Consider the following 25,547-nt stretch of genomic DNA (forward strand, 5'->3'; position numbering starts at 1 on the left):
ATTTTGACTGCACAATTGTGAGCTCTTTGTTGTGCACAAAACAACATAGTTTTCTTTTATTTATAGAGCATCATTATTTAATAAATGCTCATAATTTATTTTTGAGTAGTTTTTTTCATGTACATCTATGCTGTATGTTAATAAAAGTGCCTGTGTGACATCTGGGACACAGCTTTGACTAAGAACTCTCTTTTTGTTCTTACTTTATGGCTTTAAAAAATATCGAGATATATATCTTATATCGCCATCCAGCTAAAAAATATCGAGATATGAATTTTGGGTCATATCGCCCAGCTCTAACTCAGATAACTTAAAAATTTTATTGTTTGGCTTTTTCCAGTGTTCTATTTTTTTCCTGAGTAAATCGGTTTGGCTGAGATTAAATTAAATTAGATTAGATTAAATAAAACTTTATTAATCCCTTGGGTGGGTTCTTTCACACAGCTGAATAAACATCAAACAGAAAACTGATTAAACAGAAGTATAAAATAAGATAAGATAAAGAACTTTCTTGTCATTGTAGTTATACAACGAAATTTGTTTGGTAGCTCACAGAGGCCAGCAACAATAAAACAAGAAGCAGCATAGTAACATAATAACCATAGTAAACGTAGTAAAAGTATAAAATATAAAGTAAAAAGAAGGCACTTCTTTTTAAAAAAAAAAAAAAAAGGTATTTACAATATGATAGTTTGAGCGCAAACAGTATAATATAATATAACAGTATTTACAATGTGGTAGTTGAGTGCAAACATGAATGTCCCATAAAGTGTCTAAGATAATAAGTATAACAGTATTTATACAGAAGTATGAGATGGTCGAAACTACTTTGCAGTCAATGGTCAAGTGAGAAACCTGATCTTAACCTAATGCAGTATGTTTTTCAGTTACTGAAAAAAAAACTAGTGTCAGAGAGACTCACAAGTGGCTAAAGGAAAGCCCTTATATTTGAAACTAGAAGTGCTTTCTTTAAAACTTCTGAAATGTCAAATGAAATGTATAACAACTCTAATTCCTAAGCAGTCAATGCAACATTTTCTAAACCCCTTCATTTTAACCTGGAAGTCTACACTTCAGCTGTATTTCCTTTGAAAATTCCATGTTGTGGTGTACAGATGCAGATTTACACAGATTGTCTGAATGTCAAAAAGTTATAGCTCTAATGGTACCACTTCACAATAAGACTCCCCTTATAAACTATAAATAGTTTGTAGCTATGTTATTAATTAATCTGTAAATGCTTTATAAACCATTATTAATGATTTATTATGCATTAATTAAGGGTGAGAAAGAGAAAAACCTGACCGGTTTCTTGCCAAAAAGTGAGCCAAACATGTTCTCTGGGGGGATATTCCCACGGGGTTTAAATCTGGGACTCTCCACCTTTTGACCCTAGAACTGAAGAAGCTTCTCGGATGAGAGGTGAAACATCTTCATGCAACTTAAAGAAGTCCAGACGCTTTCTTTCCAAGCTCCTTAGACTACAATGACCTGGATGACTGAGAACCTTCACAAACGTGTTCACCTACACTGTAAAATCTAATTAATTCACAGAACTCAAAAAAACTATGTAAACTCGTTGCCTCAAAAAAAATTGAGTAAAGTTTTACTTAAGATGATTAAGCTAGGGCAACTTACCCATTTTGAGTACACTGTACAGCCTCATTAGTTCCCAGAACTCAAAAGAATTGAGTAAAGTTTACTTAAGATGACTAACGGTGCGCACACACCGAACGCGAAAGAGGCGGCCAGAGCGTCAGGTTCACATGTAAAGTCAATGGAAAGAGCACGATGACACGCGATTGCGCGTCCGGCGAAAATGCGGAGGCAGATTTGCGTCGGGAAAACGCCAAAACCCGTGAAACGCGCGTCAGTGTACCACGTGGGGCGCGTGTGACTCGCGAAAGAAAACCACGCGCGTCAGGTTGTGTGTTGCATTTTGTGCACACGCTGAGTTGGAAAATACAAACTCCGGTGTCAAATCGCTCCCCGACAACCAATCAGGAGCCTGGTGACGTGGCTGTAACTAGGTCAAAGGGGCAGATCCAGTCACTCCGTATGGAGGAAAAGCTCATCTGTGCCGTGGCTAATCATCCAGAGCTAAATGATGCTAGTTGCTACTTCTACCGAGACAGGAATAAAACGGACTTAGCTTGGAGGCACATTAGTGAGGAGATTGGGCAACCTGGTAAGTTCATTCATTCTGCTTTTTAATTTCCAGACTGACCCAATGACACCGTGCAAAAGCTAGCAAGCCCACCTACTGTCCTGATATTTTCCCACTGATGTCCAAATACCTTTCCGCTAACAAGTTAATGTGTTTATTCAGAGGACATCTGCAGCACAACACATCTGGCACAACTTCCTCCCACATTTCCGGTTCACGCGCGTGGAAACATGCAATTTTGAGGCGCGGTGGATTTTCCCTGGACACGCGTTGAGGTGCAAATGTGCACGCGTGACATTAGGGGCGTTTGGGCGTTTTCGCTCGCCTCTTTCGCGTCCGGTGTGAACGCACCGTTAGTTAAGGCAACTTATTCACTTTGAGTACAGAGTAAAATCCTATGTAGTTTCCAGAACTCAAAAAAAATATGCAAACTCGTTGCCTCAAAAAAACTAAGTAAAGCTTACTTAAGATGACTGTTAGGACAACTTATTAATTGCAAGTCTGCAGTATTAACCCTTTAAAACCGGTCGGAGCGGGCACGCTCCGTTTTGCGTAACTATATTTAAATCCCGGTAGCTCTGCAACCACGTAACCTAGAGCAATAATTTTTTTTGCATATGAAACCGGAGAAGTTGTACTTACATCTTATGCCATCAGCTTGTCCTAGGTCACAGTTTTCTTCCACATATAGCTTTGCAAAAACTGCATAAAAAGTGCTTGCAGCAACAAAAACATAATATTCCAGAAACACGTTTTGCCGATCCGATCAGCTGTTCATAACACTTCCTACGTTGGAATAGACATCAGCGCGAACTTTCGCATGTCCGCCATTACCTGCCCGAAACCGGAAGTGACGTCATTTTCGCGGAAATGTAGTTTTTTTTACTATCAGGGCCTCAGAGCCTATACTGGTGTTTTTAAAAGTTATCTTTGACTTTAGGACTTTCTGTGTCGTTTCTGGGATGCTTAGAACTCGAATTGCACTGCTGGAAATAGTTTATTTTGATGCACATGCTGCTTTTTTGCAAATTTGCACTATAATATTTATTTTTCGTTTTTCCTGCAGTATATAAAAATTGGTGTATTTCAAAAATAAAACTATGAAGACACTCAAAATAAATTTCCTGTGGTGGGAAACTATTTTGTGCAACTTTTGTGTATTTATAGTTTTGAGGGATAAACCTCTTACATTTCTGTAACTAGAAATATATGTTAAAAAAACAAAAACGATTTTCAATTTTTTTGTAGTTTATTGCACTTTTTTGCAATTTATGTAATTACTATGCACTTAATGCATACATATTATTAAAATTTGGGCTATAATGGTTGTATTGATGTATATCAACTTGAAATGCTCCCAGAATTGGCACTACAGCATGTAAAAATATAATATAAGCTCTGACTTGGTTCTATGGTAGGTCTTAAAGGGTTAAGAATAACTTGATATCTCTGACTGTACAATACTAATTGTTTACCTACTGACAAACATTTTAAGTTCAACTAAATGAAAAAACAATTTGTGGTAACCTGAATAAGATTAAAAATAATTAACAACAATTTTTGTAATGATGTTAAAATGAGCCCAACTTTTATTTTCAAACACAACAAAGTATAACAGCCAACATACTGGACATGTTCTGCTGAACAACAAACAATTATATTGCCATCACTGTTATAATCTTACAATGAAACAAAGTCTCAGATGTAATTATTCTGAAAATAAGTTTAGGTCTACCACAGTTTGTTTTGTTGTTACTTATATAATCAAAATAAAATATTTATTGTTCTGTCACAAGTGCAGTCTCTACTTTAAACACATTTGTTTTCCATTCCAACACATGAGCTGGAATGTTGTATTATTTTAAGGATGCTTGTTTCCAGTCCAGGCATTACTGCCTGAATGACTGTCATGGATCGAGGTGATCCAAATGTAGGTGCAGAAGAAAGTCTTTAACTTCCCTTAAGTACAGTGGCAGTGGATGTGGGTTGGAGATGCAATGAGCTTGAACCTGCAGGCGACCATCTTCACTGACCACACCATCTGTGACGGAGGACTCGTCTCTCCTGGTGTCCTGCAAGCAAACAATCATATTTTTTGGAACATGAACTTAATTGCTTTCTTAAAACATTTTTTTCTGCATTTGGTATAGAACAGACTCCAATTTAGACGATCTCAGGCTCCCTCCCCACCGGAGAGGTGACATTCAATGTCCCAATTGTCAGTCTGGATAGCCCTGACCACCACCCAACACACAATAATGTCATGAAAGCATCATTTTAAAAAGGGCTATGCAAACATGGCCAATAACTTTCATTCTAATGATGTGCAAAATGATTTGTGCACAAAACAAATTTTGCTGTTAGAAAACTTGCAGACTTCACTATATACAGTGTAGACCCTCTAAACTAAGTTTGGGGGATGTGATCTTTCAAGAAATGCAGACCAAACTGTTGTTGTTTGTTTACTTACACAGCATGTCTTGTAGAATTAACTGGAGTCACCAGCAACAGCATAGTGCAGTCATATCTCAAGTCTAATAACAGAAGACAGGAAAAGATCAGTAAAGAAACAACTTCCCCAAACCAAAGCACAAATAAAACAATAAGTAAAACAGGCTGATCTAAAGTATGATTAAAGTTCAGCCTGATTAATATAAATGTCACTGACAGTTGCTAATATATTGGAAAACCAAAATACTTACTGATGTCTTTCTGTCCAACAGCAGGAGTGCTGGTCCCTAGCCTCAAAGACAGTAAGAAGCAAGCAGAGGGAGAAAAAACAGAACATTTTTCAGAAGCTGATTTGATCCTTAATGGCTGTGCAATCATTATAACTTACAACACAGAAGGTCAATGTAGACCCCATACAACCAAATTAGACTAACACATATAGTATTAAAAACACCATCTACTACTGTGTCTGAATGTGTGGTATTGGCACTGTCAGTTTGGGCCGAAAGAGACATGTGTTTGAAAAAAGACCACCTAATTTAAATATAATCATTACATACTTGTTAAAAGTTAACTTCCAATATATAAAGTTTCTAATAAGCATGATCAGATCTAACATGTGGCAGGGTTTATATGTAACATAATGTTTCTTATGATTCAACTGTGGAATTTAACTTAATTCTTTAGAAGGACAAGCTATATTACTTTATTCTCAAGTATAAAGCCAACCTAAACTTTAACCATTTCACAGGCCACTAACCTGGATGCTTTCACAACAAAACTTGTTTTTAAACACATTTTTTAACAAAATAAATACTATTGTTATTATTATTATTATTATTTAAAATATAATAAAACAGAAAAGTGGTTAAATATAAAAGCAGTTTGCTTATGTTGTTAAATAAAGGCTAGATTTGACATTAATAGATGCCACACATGTTCAAAAGCTGACACAAAGCATGAAAAAAATAGACGTCTCCGAAAACGTCGGAGCATTTTTGCAAATATGTGATGTCTTGATAAATCGAGCAGATATTTGAACTTTACACAGCTACATTCTCACCTGAAAATATCTTAAAAGTTTATTTTGTGACCCAGAAAAAGTAATATTTAAAAGTTTTTTAGCCGCGCTCCTCCGCCATTGCCGCGCTTACAAGTCCACACAAATCCACACAGGCTCCGACAACCGCAGCAAATGCGATCCTCCTTTTCCCCAGACTGCCCTTTCTGGGTCACAAAATAACCTTTTAAGATATTTTCAGGCTGAAATGTAGCTGTGTAATGCTCAAATATCTACTTAATTTATCAAAATATCACATATTTGCAAAAGTGCTTCCACGTTTTCAGAGAGCTCCGTCAAGGCTCGATAGAGCCGGCAAGCACAGCTAACTCCTGGCGTATTGTTTTCAACCCCCCTGCGGTCTTTTGCTACTCAGGTTAAACATGATATATATAGTTAGTTAGTTAGTTAGTTAGTTATGGCTATGGACTGAAAATACCCCCCACACCCCACCCCACCCCTAACGGCTGCACCTCCCGAAGAATTTTGTCTGGGCTCTTATCTCACTTATTTATTTCAAACAATCAACAGAAAATTTCACCGACATAGTTTTATGTAAGGTTTTTAAGGCTGTGGTGTTAATTTTTAAGTAACATGAGCCCAGCGACAGCAGCAACGCTAGGCTAACACTAACTAGCTAGCAAGATTACAAACCTGGTGCTAAACTAAGAGAAGCCACAAAATCAGTTTGAATAAGAGTAAACATTTACTCACCAAGTCAGTGTATCAGGTAAAGATCCACAGCAATGACAACAATAATATCTTGAGCTGACGCTTCTCCAGGTTTGCTCAACATATTCCATAACAAATGCGGACTGATCCGTGCTAGGGAGGAGAATGGTAGTCACGTGGCATTTTCAAAACACATCTTTCATCCTTCAGCACTGAGAAGCAAAACTTCCAGCTTACTTAGTTTTCCTAAATTAAGACAACTCAAATAAATTGAGCTTATCAGCGTTTTTGCATAAAAAGTACTGGTAACTTATTTAAATCGAGTTCTAATAACAAATTGATAAAAATTAAGTTCAGCCTACTTAATATTTTTAATTAAACACAATATTACAGTGTATATATTTCATCTAGAGTTGCTAAATTAAACATTTCATACTAAGTTATCTTGTAAGCACAATAATATATATTATATGCTAAAATATATATTTTAGCATATAATATTGTACTTTATAAATGCATTATAAATATCCACAACTATCAGCCTTTGTTGTAGGGTGTAAAACATGTCACCATTTATCAATGACTAAAAACAATTATAAATGCCAAATGGGAGCCTTATTGTGAAGTGTAAAGCATAACACCATTTATTAATGACTCATAAACATTTATAAATGCCAAAAGTGAGTCTTAAATGTATAAATGTATAATGTCACAATTTATTACACTTAGACCTAAATTACAATCAGTGCTTGAAATAACATTTAACTACTGTCAAAAATGGCAATGTATTGTAAGAGTACCACATGTAACATTAAATGTGTCTTTTAAAACACCAAACAGCCACCCCCTCCAAAAAAAGTTCATGCCAGACTGGTTCAGACTGGAAATATTTTTTGTACATCCTTGAACAAACATTTCAGTTGTCCATCAGGATGTCGTGAACCAAGCCAAGATGACCACTCAAGAACCATCAGGTGTTCCTCCAACAACTTCTCAGTACGATTTCGTCTTAGTCTACCGACATGTCCTTTGATGGTCATCCAAGCCCTTTCGATATGCTGTGTATGACTGCCAGATTGAGAATCTACAAACCACCTGCTGTGATTTACAGTGTAATGTCTGTACCCCATGTTGGTCAAAACATTCTTGTAGGCTCTCCACTCATCCCTGATAATGGCACTACCCAACTTAACATGCTGTCTGATCAGAGGAACAAGGTGGCGCCTTGATCGTTTTTCAACAAGTTTTAACACAAGCCTTTTGTCTTTAATTTCCATCAGTCCAAATACCCATTTCTTCCTTTTCCATGCATTTCCAAAACGTCTACGTGCATACTGAAAACAAAAAGAATAAAATTAAAGAGATTATTTACAAAGAAACATTCAAAAAGATGGTTGCTTCTTAAAATTGTAGTCATATTCCTGTTATTAAAGTAAATTGGATTTTAACTTCACTACCTACACTGAAAAAAGTGATATTGGCTCCTTTTAGATATAGCATATTTTATTTTAGTATATCTTTTCAATTCAAATGAGTAATTCCTGTCTACATATATAATTCGAGTAACTCCAGAATACATTCCCTGCGTTATAATCCAAGCAAGCAAGCAATTTATTTATATAGCACTTTCAGATCAGCACCCAGCTGAACACAAAGTGCTGTACACTTGACATGCCAAAAATGATACATTGAACATGTTAAAAAATAACAAAAATAATAATATAAAATAAATAAAATATATATATAATATATATAATATAATATAATCCAATTAATTTTAGTTAATTAAATGTAGCTCAAAATGCTTAAGTATGTTATTCATAGCATCCTGCTGGGCCATTTTGCTCATGCGTTAGGACAGGCCACCATTTTGCACGCGGACTGAAAAAGCGGAGGCTTTGTGTGCTGCAAGCGGGCTCAAGTTAATCACACAACTTCGTGTAAAGGTGGTCTAGCTTCGGTAAGTAAACCTTTTACGGTTGTTTTTGTTTTATTTTTTTACCTCAGTCAAAGCATGTTGACTCTTTAAGACGTGTGCACATGGAGAAAGAAGTCTAAGTAGTTGTACGCCTCTGAACTTTGTCGTGATTTGACTTAAGCTAGCTATGTGCTCTATTAGCTACTGCTCTATTAAAAGAGTAATTGTATTGATGAAAACTGCTACGTTAAAATGTCATATGTTTTTAGCTTAGTTCTGGTGGCACACTTTGTACTAGTGATGGTAAATTTGATTCTTTTTACTGAATCGAGTTTTAATGAGTCACTCACCAAAGTGAATCGGGTTTTTTGAGTCATTTGAGTCACTGAGTCAGTTGACCAGAGAGCGCAAAAAATGTACATTTTCACTCAAACTTCATTTGTTTCTCTTTTAATGTAAATCCTACTGCTAAGATGAGTGATTCTTAAAGAAAACAACTATTTTATATAGCAAAAAAGAGCAAAAGAATTTCAGGTAGGGCATTAACAGGGAAAGGGGGGCACAAAGAAATAATTTTCTTTCTTATTCTCATTTAAAATGTCTAGCTTTTAATAAATAATTATCTAAATCTTACAACCAAAGTGGTGATCTGGTTAAATGTATAGAGATCCATTATTGTATGTAGTAAATATTAAGTCTAATATATATACCCTAGTAATAGTAGTACATATAGCACTTTTTCCTTTGGGAAGTTACCATCTGTGCTGTCTGCAACTGTATTGAAGAAAAATGTTGAATCTAATATTATAGAAAAATAATTGATTTCTGTGCATTAAAGTAGATTACGTCAATTAAGCATTATGAGGCAGAGGGTGGGGGGGTGGTTTCCTAATATTTTTGCTGGGAGTTGGCAGCCCTATTAGTTAGGTTGTTTAATATTTCTGTGTACTGTTTAGAATACCTGAATAAGGAGGATGGTGTAAGTTTTTTAGGTTGATCAGTATTGCTGAAGTATAAAGTATTTTTGGGTGCAGTGTATTTTTTGCATACAGGTATAACAGAATAGCTTTAATGTTTGTTTGTTTTTAAAACTGAGTATGAACTTATACAAAATGCAGCAAAATATTTATAAAAAAAACTCAGTTTTATTTATTATAAAATCGGATTCATATTGGCATCGGCAGATAATCAAATTTATGATATCGGTATCGGACATAAAAAAGTGGTATCGTGCCATCTGTAGTTTGTACAGAGGCACAAGTAAGATTTGTTTTGTTACAAGGGAGTATCATGAAGTAATGCACTAATGGCTTGGAAACGGTAATTGTTTGTCTTTCTAAAGTCCTCATTTTAATTTTTTGTTATTTGTCTTCCTTTTCTGGCAGATTTTCTTCCCCTTATGTGTTATTGTTTATTCAAGGAAACGGTGTTATTTTGGTAAGTACATGCAAATTCCTTACATATTTATCACAACAGTATTGCAGTGACAAGTTTATCTATCTCATCTTAAGGGTTCTTGTGATTATTAATATTGATATTAATTAATATTAATTAATATATATGATTAAATTTCTTTTAACCAGGATAAAAGAAAAAAAAATTGCGAAAGTGAAATGAAAAACAGGAATTTAGTTGGTGTGAGTTAAGAGGATGCAGAGCATAGGGTTAGATGGAGGTGGATCATTCACTGTGGTGATCCCTGAAGGAAACAGCCAAGAGAAAGAGGATCAGAGAGCAAAAAAATTGAGGTTTGTGTGCATACATGAGTCTTTACGGTACCCACAGGACTTCTGAAGTACAAGTACCCTGAAGTTTGCAGAGCAATTTCAGAGATGTTTGGGGTGTACATGGCAAGCATGTTTTTAGTTGCACCTCTAAATTTTCTCTGCTCTCTGTTGCTGACGGCAGAGTTCTGCCCCGCTGACCTCACAGGTGAGACACTCCCACCAGCAGACAAAGAGCACAGGAAAATGTGTTGCCAACCACCTGAAACAGACAAATATCTGCTTTTTAAAACCCTTTAAACCCATGAAATGGACTGATGCCATTCATTTCTTCTTTGATTAACAGTAGTAACATCCTTCATGCACTGTATACTAACCCATATGCTAATCATGCTTTATGAAGTGATGGCAATTGCATTGTAGCATTTAATGAAGAAATAACAAAATAATCATACCAATGATTAAGCACCAGTCTTCTTTTTTTCTGTGTGTGTGATACAGGTAAATGCTGAATTCCAGTGTATTACAACACTTCAACTGGAGACGACCTTCGCGGCACAGTTAGACAGAATTACACCTCAGCTGATGACAGTTTTCCAGAAGAAGGGCGGTGTTTCTGGGCAGAAACTTGCCCACCACTTGCAGATCATGCAAGAGGTAAATCTGAATATTGCAAATTCTATTTGGATTTCTTTTGTCTTAAGTGGCAGGTCACTGGTGAGTCCAATAAGCCATTTTAGGTGACCAGCCAAGCAATCTAAATTTTGAAATTTCATATATTTTATTTACTATGTTTGAACTGACTTATGATAAAATTTACTTATTGCGAATGTTTATTGTTCTTTTTTCCAAATTGGTTTAATCAGCAACTCTCTTTAAACAGGCTGAAAGTGATGTTAAAGTGAAAAGGGAAGCAGTTCTCAGGGCACTTTGCCTCTACCTTGGTGAAGAGGACGGAAGCCTTATTCGGGAGTACTTGGTAAGTCATTTAAGTCATTGTAAGCAAGTCATCTATACACACACTTCTTAGATAGACACACAAACGACTAGATTGGAATTTAATTGTAGAGTTAATTGTTTTTCTTTTACCTTTTTATTAAATGTTTAGGACATTGAAGGAGATGACATCCAGAGAGACCTGACGAAGCACACCATGGGCATTTATGTCATCAACAAGGAGGATGGACAAAATGGACATTATGATGACACTGGAATATTTGTTGAAGGGGAGATGGTCATAGACAACATTGGATCTCCGGCCCAAGCTTGTGCATTGATACTTGGAGTAATCTATGCACTAAACCTAGCCTACCCCAAGGAATTGAAGGACTATTATGAATTCATTCAGAAAGTGTTGATGGGATTGGATGGGGAAAAGCTCTCCCCCAAAGTTCTTGGGCTGAAGAACAAAATTGCTACTGGATAGGAAGATTTCTAAAACCACACATCAAGAGAATGCTGTTATGTAAATTACCAATGACTGCTGCTCTTGTGAATAGGAGTGAAACTCTTGTATAACCATCATTCGTTCTCACGTTCTGTGTTATGTTTTGATTGAACATTTTAACTTTCAATAATGAATGTTTCACGTTTGGTACATTTGAGTAGCTTGAAGAGCAACTTTGTAATTATTCAGTTTACCAGAGCAATTTTTCTTTATCCCGGTCCTTGATAGCTGCTGCCCTGCGTATAATCAGTGTTAATTCACCCGATTTAAAAAAACAAACAAAAAACCCCCAAAACATATGCATGATTACCACACTGCAGCACACTGGTAACACTTTAAAGACTATTAATTGTTTTGAAGCGAGTATGTTAGGTCAGAAAACATGTAAAACATTCAGAATCCTCAAGAAAGGACTAGAATGGAAAGACAGTGGTCAATAAGCAGTAAGGAAAACACAAGTTTAGTTTGAAGTCTAATTACCTTATTAAAATGCAATTTCTAAATGTGGATCGCAGAACAGCAAGTCTGAAACTTTGGTTAGTTTGTGGATGCATCAGTTTCTAATTGTGATACTTTATACTCCTGGCAGTGTTTTATTCTTTTATGTAAGCAGTTTTTTCTTTTTTAGAGGAAGAGAAACATTGGTTAACATTTCTCTTGTCTGTTGTTTCTGTTTTGTTTGAATAGAGCTTTTTAAAGCTATTAGTTCATAGGCAAAAGTTTTGTAATTTGTATTATACAAATTACAGCGATTTCCCTTAGAGATGTGGATTCTTATTGTTTGCAACAAATTTTGCATTAATAAAAGATGTGAAAGAATTTTGTAGTTTTCATTATTGACGTTATTAAAAACTACAAATCAGGGTAAGCAATATTTTTTTAAGTACAATTTACTTAATTGAAATAGATAGAAATTAACAATTTGATTGATTTGAATATAACTTTGGGACATAAGTTTAAAGGAAACAAATTATTCTGGTACACTTAACACGACCTTAGTTGGAATTACTAATAATATTTGACTAAGTCGTATCCACAACAGTTAAGTTAAAGTAGCTTAAAAATATATGTTGGTTTTACTCGCTTAAATTAAATTCAGTGTACTTAAAAAATATTTCTGGATTCAAACAAATTTATTTCGTGCAACCACTTGTCATAAAAAATTTGAGTAAATTGAACAAAACATTTTTTTCAGTGTAACAGGATGGCAAAGATGTTGGTTGAATACCTGTTTTCCTTTGGGGATTAAAAGTATGTTTTTGTTGACATATTTTAATTCTCACTCAAATGTTAAAATATTCAAGTAATTATAGTAATTATTATAGTAAATATATATTTATTAACTGATTTTTTTTATTTGTTGCACTAATAATATAGTTACTACATTGAAAACGAATTTCTTACTTGTAATGGTAAAGGTTTCCATGTTTAGAGGACATGTTCACATCTGCATTGATTCTAACAAACCTGTCTGAGAGTTTACCAACCTTTCGCTGATGATGGAGACAGCTTTCATCTATCACCACAAATTCTCTGTCACCACCAAGACGGTGTCCATTGTTTATTCTGTGTCTTTTAATTGCACGTATACAAACATGTCGAATGTGTCTTGCCATGCTACTTAGTGTTCTGGAGCTGCCACCCACAAATTCATCGATCATATCTATTTGTCTGAGCCTGAGCCTTGTGAAAATCTGTGACAGAAATTGAGACAATTATTACTTACTGAGGCCCTAATTGTATTTCACAAGTCTTGTATTGGTGTTCAATTGTGAAAGGTACATTGCTATTAATGTCTACATCTACATATACCTGTAAATGAAATTCCAGCTGAAAAGAGATTTCGCAAAGAGGGAGCCAGTTCTGATTGTTCTGGAAACTTTCCAATGACTTGCTCTTTTGCAGCACCTGAGAATATACCAATGAGTTAAGTAAAGAAATGGACCCTTAAACATGAGCATTAATTGGAAACATAATCACAAATTTAAATATGAAGAAAATAATAATGAAAAGGGGTTAATGCTGCCTCTTGCATTGATAACATAGAAATATTTTGTTATATTTGATACATGCACTACATTAACATGCATTATACATTACACATATATTGGTCTTTCTTTACCACAGAAATCATTTTCATCTTATGGTGACAAACAGGGCATCTAAGCTTCTTTAGCAGGTGTTTCTTCTGCAACCATTTAATGAGCCTCAGTGCTTTATATTTAGTTTGTTTTCCTTCTATTCTGGTGAGCAATCTCATTCCCAAAGACATTCTGGTGGAAAAAATGAGTAATTTATTTTATTATCACCTCGAAACACCGTAGTCTAAGGGAATCTAGTCCAAATCAGTTCAGAGTTAAAGAACTTCATATGCTATATAAAACAAGCCCTATAATCAAAAATAGTCCCACACAAAAAAGAGGATTGTCTCACCTGTTATAATGTATCTCCGACTTTCTTATATAGATCTACCTGCTGGATTCATGCTAAAAAATAAATGTTCTGACACCAAAGGGAGGGAAAACAAACTTAATTCAAACGCAGAGGAGCTTATATATACACAGTTAACCTTATTAAAGAAAGTCCCTCCTATCAGAGTGCGACAGCCAGTGGAGCGCTCTGGAAGGTCAAGCCAAAGGGGCACCAATAGACACACTGAAGGCGCTCGTTCAAGTTGCTGCACCATGGATGGAGCAGAAGATAAAAATTTGTGTGCCTCTGTGACCTACACAGCACACGTTCAAAGTGATACAAAAAGCAGAGACTGGATGATCTAGATTGCACTAAGCCAGGGGTCGGCAACCTGCGGCTCCGGAGCCGCATGCGGCTCTTTAGTCCTTATACTGCGGCTCCGCCTGGTTTGGGCAAATAAATTAGAAGTATTTAGCTGAAGTGTATTTTATTTATGTTAGTTCTTTTTAACTCGTAGTTCTAAATTGGAAGATTATTGTGATATTGAAATATAAAAATAAAATTATATTCTATTATTTTTTCATCGCTCATAATAAGAGTCACACTCACGGAAGCCGGTGTACCCGCCGAAACACCGTGCATTTATCGAGACTTTCAACCCCAGGTAGGCCAATTACAGATCTTCGGATCCACATTATGTCAGCAGCTGTTCTCCACTGTAAACTATGTTAAAGACAAACACCGCTCACGCCTCACAGATGACAGCTTACAGTCCTGCGTAAACTGACTGCGTATATCCCCGATTTGCGGACTCTGTGCGCAGAGGTTCAGGAGCAGAAGTCCCATTGTAAACAAATCACGGCAGACCCGACGATGTTTCCATGAGCATGCTTTTGAGCATCTCTTTATTGAGCACTTTTCACACACGGTTGCTGTACGCATACAGCCGGCTGTAGCTTTTCAGCTCACAGCCCGACATGCACCACCAACAACCCAACAGCACAGATAGCGCAGACGTAAAGGCAGCGAGGCGTGATTGCGGGTGTCGCTCAGGTGCGTCCGCCTCCCCTGCAGTGGCGCTGCAAACCACGCCCCGCCGCACGCATTAACCAGGTAAAATACATATTTAGGCAGAATTTTGCAAATATCTATTTTTCATTTTTCAGCAGCATAGAGCTTTTTTCCAATTATTTTTTAAGAGTCAGGTCAAGGCTCCAACAGCCCAAAGGCGATATAAGGGTGGCGGCTGACAACAGTTTTTGTTTGCTGGATCATTTTAGTTCAGGTTGGTTTCTTTCCTTTTGTTATATTTCTTTAAGAGTTCAAAATGTGTTAATTACATAAATAAAATGTAATTTTCTCTGTAGCACTTCATGGATTTCATAAGCAGCACACCTTAGTTGTTCACACAAAGCACAAAGGTAAAAAACAATATATACAGTGTTATCTTCATTTTAGATGTCAAAAAGTATTTGTGGCTCCCAGTGTTTTCTTTTGCGTGGAAACCGGGTCCAAGTGGCTCTTTGGGTGTAAAAGGTTGCTGACCCCTGGACTAAGCCAATGGCGTCAGCAGTTAAACATGATGGTGAGTATAATGCTAGCTACCTTGCTACCGAGCCATTTGGCTGCTAACTACAGTGGCTAACTAACATCACATAACATGCGAATAGCTCTATTACTATTGATTATTCCAAACATTTGATATCACTTAGTTTTTATGTTTTGTTTATGTGCATCATTAAATTTATATTAAACTGGTTCCAAATTCAGTTCAGCCACGTCTAACTTGATTGATTCATTTTCATAGTTCATAAGATCATAACTCCAACTAGAACTAGTTATCATTCATTTATCATAATCTTTCCAAAACAAAGTTAACAACATATAGATTATGATCTCATTCACTAATTAGCATATAGGTTATGCCATTACTTTGTATCAGATGCTTTTCTTTAACAAAATCCTCATTCTCTTTAATTAATTAAAGATTTAATTTAAAAACAGGGAGACTTTGAAGTAGCAGCTACTCTCCCAACACGTTCTCACTCCCAAGTCGTCAAATGTGTGACGCATGGTCAGGCTCCCTCTGCTTCACTTATCGACGCGCAGGGTACCCCCTCGCGTCGAGAATTGACGTGCAGGGTCCTCCTATTGAATACTATGCTGCTCCCTAAACGTTGTTTATTGACGACAAGAGATTGCCGTGGAAGAGCCTGTTGTCCGTATATTTATATATTTCCGAAATCACATTGTAGTGACGTGTACTGAACACAATATATTATATAATGTAAACAACTATATGAGAAACAGCAGATACAGCAGATAAATTAATTATAGGCCATTACTTTTGTATCGTTTATTGTATTTATGGAGGGAGAGGTGTATGCTGGGTAATGGCACAGCTAGCGACTGGGTGACTTTATTCACCCGCTTCGGCTGTTATCAGTCCATACAATGGGCGTTATTAGCAGAAATCAGTCCCATAGATATGGGCCATCTCCACCTGCTAGATTGTTCAGAAGGTTGGTATCATCCATCCAGATGTAGGATCACTAACAGGAGCGTGGAAGACTCCAGAATCCACTCTGGCTGGAATCCGGTGGATACAGCAGTGTTACAGGTAAGACCATTTAAACGGACGGCATTTATAGAAGGACTATTAAAAGTCAGCGAGTGTCAATAATGTTAATGTGGTTATGTTAGTAATACACCGAGTGCTAATATAACAGATTTAAGATGCATTTGTAGATATTATTACGTGTTTTACCGTCTTTATGGTGCTAGCTTAAAGTTACGGTGTAAACGTTAGCTTATATTGTAGTAAAGCTGTTACTGTTTAATCCTGCAGGACAAACCTCAGGATGCAGGTTATTATTACTCTTTCCTGCTGGCACACCTGTCACACCTGAGAGTCAGCTAGAAACTTACAGTGACGTGGACATCATGCAAAGACTGCCAGACTCTGTAATACTGTAAATGATCAGTGACTCAGGTTAACACTAAACCTTAAACAGTCCCTCTGTGTCTCTGTGTGTGCTGAACATGTAGGACTGAGTCAGGCTGCATTGACTGTGGGACTTTTCTGTGTTAAAAGCAGGTTGAAGACGGCTCAGAAACATTTGAAGATTAAAATTTAGCATTATGGCTGCTGGTGGTGTGTAAAGCTTCTACTCAGCTGTATTTTTGGTACTAATTTATGTTTGTTGTTGTTTAACACAGATTTCAGAAGTGCAAAGATGAGCACTGTTGCTTAATCCTTAATACTTTAAATCAGAACTGGATTGGAAATCCAAAAATCCAGATTCTTCTTCCACAGAAGTTTCATTTGTCAGTGTGGGACTGCTGAGCCACCTGAAGAACTCATTTCATTCATTCTCCACGATGTTGATTTACAGAAATGTTTCACAGGAACTGATTCCTCCCAAAGGGTGAACTAGTGTGTTTCCATAGATTATCTCTGTATGAATGTACTTCTTAAATGAAGGCAAGTGTTTGTCCTGTTTTGTTCCTCAGGTACAGTACGTGATATTCAGGGCAGGCGGTCATCACCAGGGGAAGACAAGAAGCAGACGTACTTCCAAGAGGGGGCTGCAGTGAGGACACAGCCTGGTCACTGAGGTCAGAGGTCAGAATCTGAAACAGCTCAGGTTTATATTCTAGGGGTTATAAAAAAATCAAAATGTATTTATAAAGAAACCTTTAAATAATAGTCATAATTATGATTATTATTAGAAATATCAAACATTTAAGTGGATTTTCTGTTACACGTATTGTCTTAGCCCTGCGATAACTGGCAGCCTGTCTTTGTCCTGTATCAGCTGGGATAGGCTTCATCCTCCCGCGACCTTGAATTGGATACATGAATTGTATTGAATTGTATCCCAATTATGTAATCTGATCATTTACAAACTCAAGGTATCCAATCAAAATGTAAGTAATAATGCTAAAAATGGGAAAGCAGAAATAAGTGTGACATGAATGTAAATGTGTGAGCTGACATAGAGGACAGCTACATGTAGTCTGAAAAACCTTTGTTGTCAAGTTTGCAGGTCTATCACGAGACATTCTTACATAGAAGAGACTGTTAAAGTCTCTAACTCAGTGAAGCATTATTGGTCCCGTCTGTTTGGATAAATATAGTAAGCTGATGTATTTATTGACACACTTTCTTAAGTGCTTATCCAGTTCAGGATCACAGTGGAGCTGCAGCTGGATATGTTCAGTAAAGAAACCTTACAAAAGTTAACAATAAACCTGCATCTCTGTACGTTGTTGTCCACAGGATGAGAAAATCAAACTGGAAGACTGTGGAACATGTTAATAAATGTTTGTGTGTTTATCCCTGTGTCTTTCACAGGAGGCGCTGAAAGGTTTCCCTAATAGTTCCTGGTGAATCAAAGCAGGACCATAAAGGTTGCTGGACTGCATGATGGCCTTACCCCTGAGCAGTCATCCTGTTAAAGGAGGAACCAGTTAGAAGCTGTTTTCAAAGTAGCTGAGCAGATTTCACCTCAAGTAAACGATTAACTGTTTGTTTGTTTGTTCTGCCACTTAAAGAACATTTAAGGACGTCTTTTGAGTGTCCAGTTGAATTAATTCTACTGGCTCTCATGGTCATTTGTGATTATGGACATATTTTTCATGTTCATCCAGCTGTTTAGTAAATTCTATCTATTTAGTAATATCTGTCAGCTATAAAATATAATATAAATATAAAAATATCTAAATATCTCCTGCTCCTTATATTTTAATGATGTAAGACCAGACGTCTGTTATCCTGTTACATTAGCATTCCTCACATATCAATGAGATGCTGTACAGTACAATCCTACAGACACATGAGAGGGATAACGACGGCTATTCAACATCGTTACATGACACAGTCGAGCTGCATGATGCAGGCAAAGTGACTAAATCATCTTTTTTGTGGTTTATTGTCTTCAAACCAGCAGACAAAGCCGATAGCAGAAGATGTTTGGAGAAGAACTTCAGGCCGTGGACTGAAAAGGTATTTTTTTCTTTCTTTTTTTTTTTTTTAACCTGTCCCGTTTGGTTCTTTTGCCATCAGAATTATTGTCTAAAGGCGAAGAAAGATGCCCAACGGATTTACTTTACCAAATTGACCATCCCAGCCTTGCCGTAATGGTCCATTTGATTCACCTTTTATTGTTTATTTTATTTTCACTTGCTGAATACGGGACAGACTTGACTGGTGGAAAGAAAGGGGAGAAAGAAAGAGGGAAAGAAAAACAGCGGGGAAGAGGGACGGGGAAAAAGGGCAAAAAACCAAAAACCAACAGAATAAGCAGACAAAAAATACATATATCGATGACCTGGATCACCTGTTGAGAAAGAAAGAGAAAGCAAGCAGAAGAAAACGAGAGTAATAAACATCATCACAATGATCTATGGGAATATGACAGTAAATACTAAATATTAGACATTATTGTGCAGCACGTAAGATCGACAGCGCACAGTGTGCTTTGAGGTACGAGCCAAAAAGGGTGTAGTTTGTGTGTGATCACCTGTGTGTACACCTGTGAGCATGGACGCGCTTGTTTTTTTGTTTGTTTGTTTGTTTGTTTGTTTGTTTTTTAAAAGGTTCCTTCATGTAATGATCTGCTAGAGGGTGTGGGGGGTCCACTGCCCCGTCCTCCAGGGCATGAAGCAGGTATGGAGGAGATCAAAACTCCAGACATCCAGAGGCCCCCAGAACACAAGAGACCAAGGAAGACCAACAGAGGGGCAGCCGCGCCACTATCCCAGAAAGAGCTGAGGAGAGTCCCAGATGAGGGGTCATTCAGCAGCCGCGGAGCAGAAGCCAGGGGGGTTGCAGTGACGTGCCCGTGAGCTCCGCCGGCAGCCAGCTGTGCCTGAGTGACCGAGCCCCGGGCCGAGAGGCCGAGGGCACCCCACCTCCGAAGTGGCCCGAGCGAGCCCCAGGCTCCATGCCCCGATAAGCAGCCGCCAAGGAGTGAGCCGGTGTGTACCTGGGCGCCCACCCCCGGACACAAAGAACCACCAACGCACCGATGTCTGAGGGCGTCCACCACCGGCAGGGGAAGTGGTGGGGGGAGATAGGCCTCCAAACCTTGGAGGGCCTGAGATGTCCCCAGAGAGGTGGCGTCTGATACCCAACCTGACATATAGACACAGACATACAGGCACACACAGATACAAACATCCATTCCCACCCTCATGCTCTCATAGGCAATTATTCCACACTCAACCAACGCGGAGACAGACATAAAGAGACACTGTACACACAATCACTCTCCCCAAGCGTACTCTAAGAACCGGGTCTGGGTACCCTTGCCCCTGGAGGGGGAAACTGCACCCAGACCCAGGTGGTGTTACCCTTTTCCCTGCGGTGGGGAGAAGCAGACCGCCCCGACTCCGCAGCAGCAGGGAGGCCCCACATTCCAGACCCCAGTCGGACAGCCAACTCCTCCTCCCAGCCCCCCCGCTCCAGCAGGCCGCAGAGAACGGGGGTGTGTGAAGACTCCAAACCTCCCTCCACCCGCTCGTATGTAGTGTTGATGCATGTGTGTTCTAAGGTGCATTTAAAACCCAGGAGGGCATGGAGCTACCTGCCAGAGCAGCAGGTAAGCGCATAGCCCCTCCTGCTAGCCCTCAATGTCTACGTGTATTTAAAATTGAGAGGTGGGCAACGACGCCAGGGGTGAGGTGTACACCCTGATGGTAATTTGGATTCTGTGTGGCGTGCCCACCCCCAAGATCCTATATGTATGTGTTATGAGAGTGTGAGTAATGTGAAAGTCTAAGTTGTGGGATAAAATTGAGGCAGAGGCAGCCAGAAGGGGACAGAGGGGGGGGGATGCCTCCCCTGCACCCTGGTGACACACCCCTACCCCAAGGCCCTGCATGTGTGGGTGACTGTGGTGGAGCGAGAAGAGGGAGGCAGCTGGAGATGGGGAGGGAAGGAAGGGAGGGGCAAGTGACCCCTCCCTGGGGCCAGCTCCCCCGCTGACCCCAGTAGGCACCCCCATACTCTGCAACCCGCCAGGGAAAGGGGGGCCCAGGCCCATCCGGACCGGGGCCCAGTGCAGCAGCGCCGCCCAGCCCCACAGAGCCCGGGACAGTCCACCCGACCCCACCACAGAGAAAACTGCACCCATCCCATCATCCACTCATCTTCCAGACTACACAAGACAATAGACGCCCAGGCTGAGATCTTCCTCCACCTCTCCTGTATCTCCCCCTCCTGCAGAGAGAGTTCCTGAAGAGAGGAAAGCTCCTGCAAGATGTGACAACCTCCCCCACCAGTTGAAGAGCCCCCAGGTGGCTCGATGCACCGGCGGCACCCTGCGCCAGGACCGGGCCCCCATACACCCACCCGCCCACAACCCCGGCAACACACCAACCAGGACCCAGGCCCTGAGGCCCGGCCAGGGCACCAGCCCAGAGACGGAACGCCCCCAGAACCTCACGCCCATCCCGGACCCACCCAGGGGCAGCCAGGCTACCAGGTCAGTAACCCACGTCCGTCAGCACAGACCCTCCCCTAGCCCTGCTGCACGCAGCCACGAGGAAACCGTCACCCAAGAGCCAACAGAGCCCTTAATTGGCCATGACCGCTACCCCGGGTTGAGCCCCCAAGGAAGATGCTCCTGGGGAACCCCCGATGCCCTAAGCCTGTCCCTACCCCCACACCTATCACAACAGTGAAGGTGGGACCAAACTATGACCCCCCACCCCCACTAGGTGATGGAGCTGATCAAAGGAGCCCAGAGCAATTGATCTGATGTGGTGGCAGAGGCTGTATCAAGACTAATGTAATCTAACAGATAATTTCTATATTGGTTAGAATTAAGATTATTTTTATTTTTCCAGTTCATGAGGACTGTTTTCTTGGCTATGCATAGGGCAGTGAAAACCATATGGGCTATATTCTTTTCTGTAGTGACATTATCTAAGCTGCCCAACAAACATACTAAAGGGGAAGTTGGAATGTTACATTTCAGACACTTTGATAAGTCTTCACATATCTCGCGCCAAAACTTCTGAACTGGTGGACAGAACCAAAGAGCGTGGATATAATTGTCCGGTGAATTGGTTTGGCAGTGTGAGCAGTTGTTGGTAGATGTAAAGCCCATCTTGAACATCCGATGACCTGTATAGTGTACTCTATGTAGTATTTTGTATTGAATTATTTGAAGACTGGGATTTCTAATTAGATGAAAGGTTTTTGAGCAAATCTGAGACCAGAAGTTTTGGTCAAAGTTAACTGATAAATCCGCTTCCCATTTTGCAATAGGAAGTGATATTGATTCATCTGTTTTAGAAAGCATTCTGTATATTTTGGACAGTAATTTGGGGGTTTTAAGAGTAAGAAATTAAACCACACTTGGTGGTGTTTGTAGTTCATCTTGACCTGGATTAACTCTCTTTTTTACTATGGATTTAATTTGCTGATATTCTAAAAATCTTTTCTTGCTGATCCCATATTGTGTAACTAGTCTGTCAAATGAAATAAATTCTGTTCCTTCTAGTATATGTTCTAAATATTTGATTCCTTTACCACTCCAATCTGAAAAGTTAATCATATTATTGTTTTGTAATATGTCAGGGTTGTTCCAGATAGGTGTACGTTTGCATGGGATTAATGAAGACTCTGTCAACTTCAGAAACTCCCACCATGCTGTCAGAGAAGAGCTGATGTTGATGCTTTTGAAGCATTCATGTCGTTGGATGTTTGAGCTGATAAATGGTAGATTTGAAATCTCCAGATTAGGTATTTTTTTCTTCTTTCAAAAGACATTTGGCTTCTACAACTGTGCTGAAGTAAAGCTTACAGTCTAAGAAGTCACAGTGTTGATATTCAGCACAAAGAGAAAAGCTCACTTGTTTGAATTTATTTACAATCATAGTTTTTATAAATTCTGACTGTAAACAGCTTTTACAGCTTTGACATTGTTTGACACTCGATGTCAGGTGATGGTATTTAATTTAAAGGTTTCTGTGTCCCAATGAGCCATTTACACTGACCAGTGTCAGTTTAACTGTAACACATTCATTATTTAGATCCAACATTTCTAAGAGAAATAACTGAATGTAAAAAATGGCAGCCCTCAGGCCAGGTTTATAGAGATATATGCATGCATTATGAAATTTATGTATCCCAGATCATTGTTATTCATCTAGCCCTGGCAGACCCACCCCTTCCTCCCAAGTAAACTGCAACCCAAAAGAACTAGTGGGGCTATTTACACACTCACAACCAGTGTGGGGTAAAAAGAGCCACTAAAAACCTGTCAGCCTGCACAGCTACAGATGTGCTAAAAGCCATAAGAGTTAGAAGCTCTGCTTATGGAGAAACTTTCTAAGTCTAACAGGGGACAGGTACTCCTGCCCAAATAACATGATATAATCCCACATACAGCCCAGACATGAAGTGAACCAAGTCATTTAGTTAAAGACAGCATGGGAGCAAATGCATGTAACCAGCCTGCATCAACCTGGCATTTCTTCCTCCTGAATTAAATAAATGAATGAATGAAAGTTAAATGACTACAAACCTAAAGCCACTAGTTCCCACACTGGAGTTCCCTGACGCTGTGTTAACTATATTTAGCTTGTATCAGTTGTAACAGGCTAAGCTACGTGAGAGACTGCATTGAATGATTGTTTCTATCTGAATGGTTTCAGCTCATATGTTCTGCTTTTTCCTTTCAGTAGATCAAAGCAGCTCGTGCTCTGTCTGCTTCCATTCTGATGGCAAGAAGAAGAAGAAGGATGTTTCAGCGAAGTGGCGTTCATGGGTCGTGTCCAAATTCATGGGCTGCATCCTCCTGAGGACCCGGCCTGAGCGGTCTACGTGGGCCGGGTCCTCAGAAGGTCGGGTAGGCCGGAAGTAAACGGCTGTGAAATTGGACGGTCTAGCCTTCTGATTAACGTCATCGCTGTGTCGGTGGAGTTTAATAAACTCGGCCGTCTGCTCCTTGCTATCTAAAATATAACAGGACACTGGCATAAATTCTCGACCATCTCACACTTCTGTTTAATCAGTTTTCTGTTTGACGTTTATTCAGCTGTGTGAAAACCACCCGGGGGATTAATAAAGTTTTATTTTATCTAATCTAATATCTTTAATCTCAGCCAAACCGATTTACTCACGAACAAATAAAACACTGAAAAAAGCCAAACAATAACATTTTTAGGTTGTCTAAGTGACTTATATATTACATTTAACCTGAGTAGCGAAAGTCCGCAGTGATCTGAAAATGATGTGCCGGGAGTTGTGCCATTCTCGGCGGCTTCAGTGGCCCTGGAGCTCCCGGCTAGCTATCGAGCTGGTGGGTAACAGACGTCTCCGAAAACGTCGAAGCATATCTTGATAAACCGAGCAGATATTTGAAGTTTATACAGCTACATTCTCGCCTGAAAATATGTTAAAAGTTTATTTTGTGACCCAGAAAGATTAATAAGAGTAATTTTAAAACTTAGTAGCGGCCGCCATTGCCGGAAACTGGAGTTTGGCTGGGCCGCGCTATGAATTCTGGGATATGGTGGGCCACGAAGGACACACCCAACCCATCCTTCAATTTCGGGGAAAAGGAGGACGCATTTGTCGGCTGCATTCGAAGGAGTCTACGAATTTGGACAGCCTTCGGCGCGTCGCTGTGACAAAATCGGTCTACAAATGCGGCCTCAGGAGGATGCAGCCCATGAATTTGGACACAGCCATGGTCTCAGTGGACAGTCATGGTCACACACTGCATGTGGTTTTAAAAGCAACATTGTTCACCACAACAATGGAGATGTGTAATATTAGTGCAGCTACGGTTTGTTCTTGAACATCAGTTCAGTTTTCTACTTTGACCACTTAGACCAAAAAAAGTGTTGTTTTCAGATTCTTTCTTTTTAAATCTGTAAAGCACCTGTTCATTTTTTATTACAATTAGTTTCACATAAATGTTAGTGTTTCCTTTATGATCTTTTAATGCTTACACTACACTGTACACGTCTACATTAGAGACATTTCTGTTACCTATGTATGAGACTGGGCTGCTTGACTACAATTTGGAAATGGATGCAAAATCACACAGATCGTGCTATTGTTTGTTTTTTAATATGATGGACTGAACACAGGAGGTATCTGACTAAGCAAAGATTAATCTGATCCCATTTCTACCTGTCTCTGCTGTTTCAACTGTAACTGTCAGGATATATATTTATTCCAGCTCTCATAGGGCAAAGGAATGACTCAGACTTGTCAAATGTTATTTGATTAGATACTGTTAGGGACAAAAGAAATATTTTTAATGTGTATCTGCTCATTAGATTGTTTTATGTACTTTAATAATGAAGGCTTGTACACTGAAAAAAAGGGCTTGGCCAGCTCTTGGATTTATGTAATCATCTTGGGTGTATTTAACACAACTGCCTCATGTTTAAAAGTTAGGTGTAACTAAATAGTGTAGAAACTACATGATCTGCAGGGAGGGTACATTAATTTGTTCTTATCACGTTCAAATGAAGTAAGTCAATAATGAAGCAGTGCCAAATCTCACGATATCGCACGTGATTTCATCTAGCGTTGTTTTGATCGTGGGTGAGGAATGTTGCCATTTCAGTCAAGTTATGAAAGTGAAGTTGGACTTGTTTGATTTATTTCGCATGAGCTCTATAAGTGAAAGTTATCAGGCTGTATTTTGGTTTTTAAGGCAGACCCA

General features: G+C 39.0%; 1 protein-coding gene and 1 long non-coding RNA gene across 4 annotated transcripts in view; one reads left to right on the forward strand and one right to left on the reverse strand.

Annotated features, from left to right (window-relative positions):
• The window catches only part of LOC109197015 (ATP-dependent DNA helicase PIF1), a 933,009-nt gene that overhangs the window by 357,380 nt on the left and 550,082 nt on the right, over window positions 1–25,547 (reverse strand). The gene's annotated exons all lie outside the window — the stretch shown is intronic.
• Window positions 16,867–23,594, forward strand: LOC109196829 (uncharacterized). 2 transcript variants are annotated; one of them, XR_003216231.1, is made up of 3 exons: window positions 16,867–17,476; window positions 18,209–18,366; window positions 23,548–23,594. It is a non-coding gene; the product is annotated as an uncharacterized LOC109196829 (long non-coding RNA). The 2 variants fall into 2 exon arrangements; XR_002058169.2 differs by lacking the exon at window positions 23,548–23,594 and adding an exon at window positions 18,801–18,860 and having other exon boundaries at window positions 16,868–17,476.

The sequence above is a fragment of the Oreochromis niloticus genome, linkage group LG23 (assembly GCF_001858045.2).
Source record: "Oreochromis niloticus isolate F11D_XX linkage group LG23, O_niloticus_UMD_NMBU, whole genome shotgun sequence".
NCBI lineage: Eukaryota > Metazoa > Chordata > Actinopteri > Cichliformes > Cichlidae > Oreochromis > Oreochromis niloticus.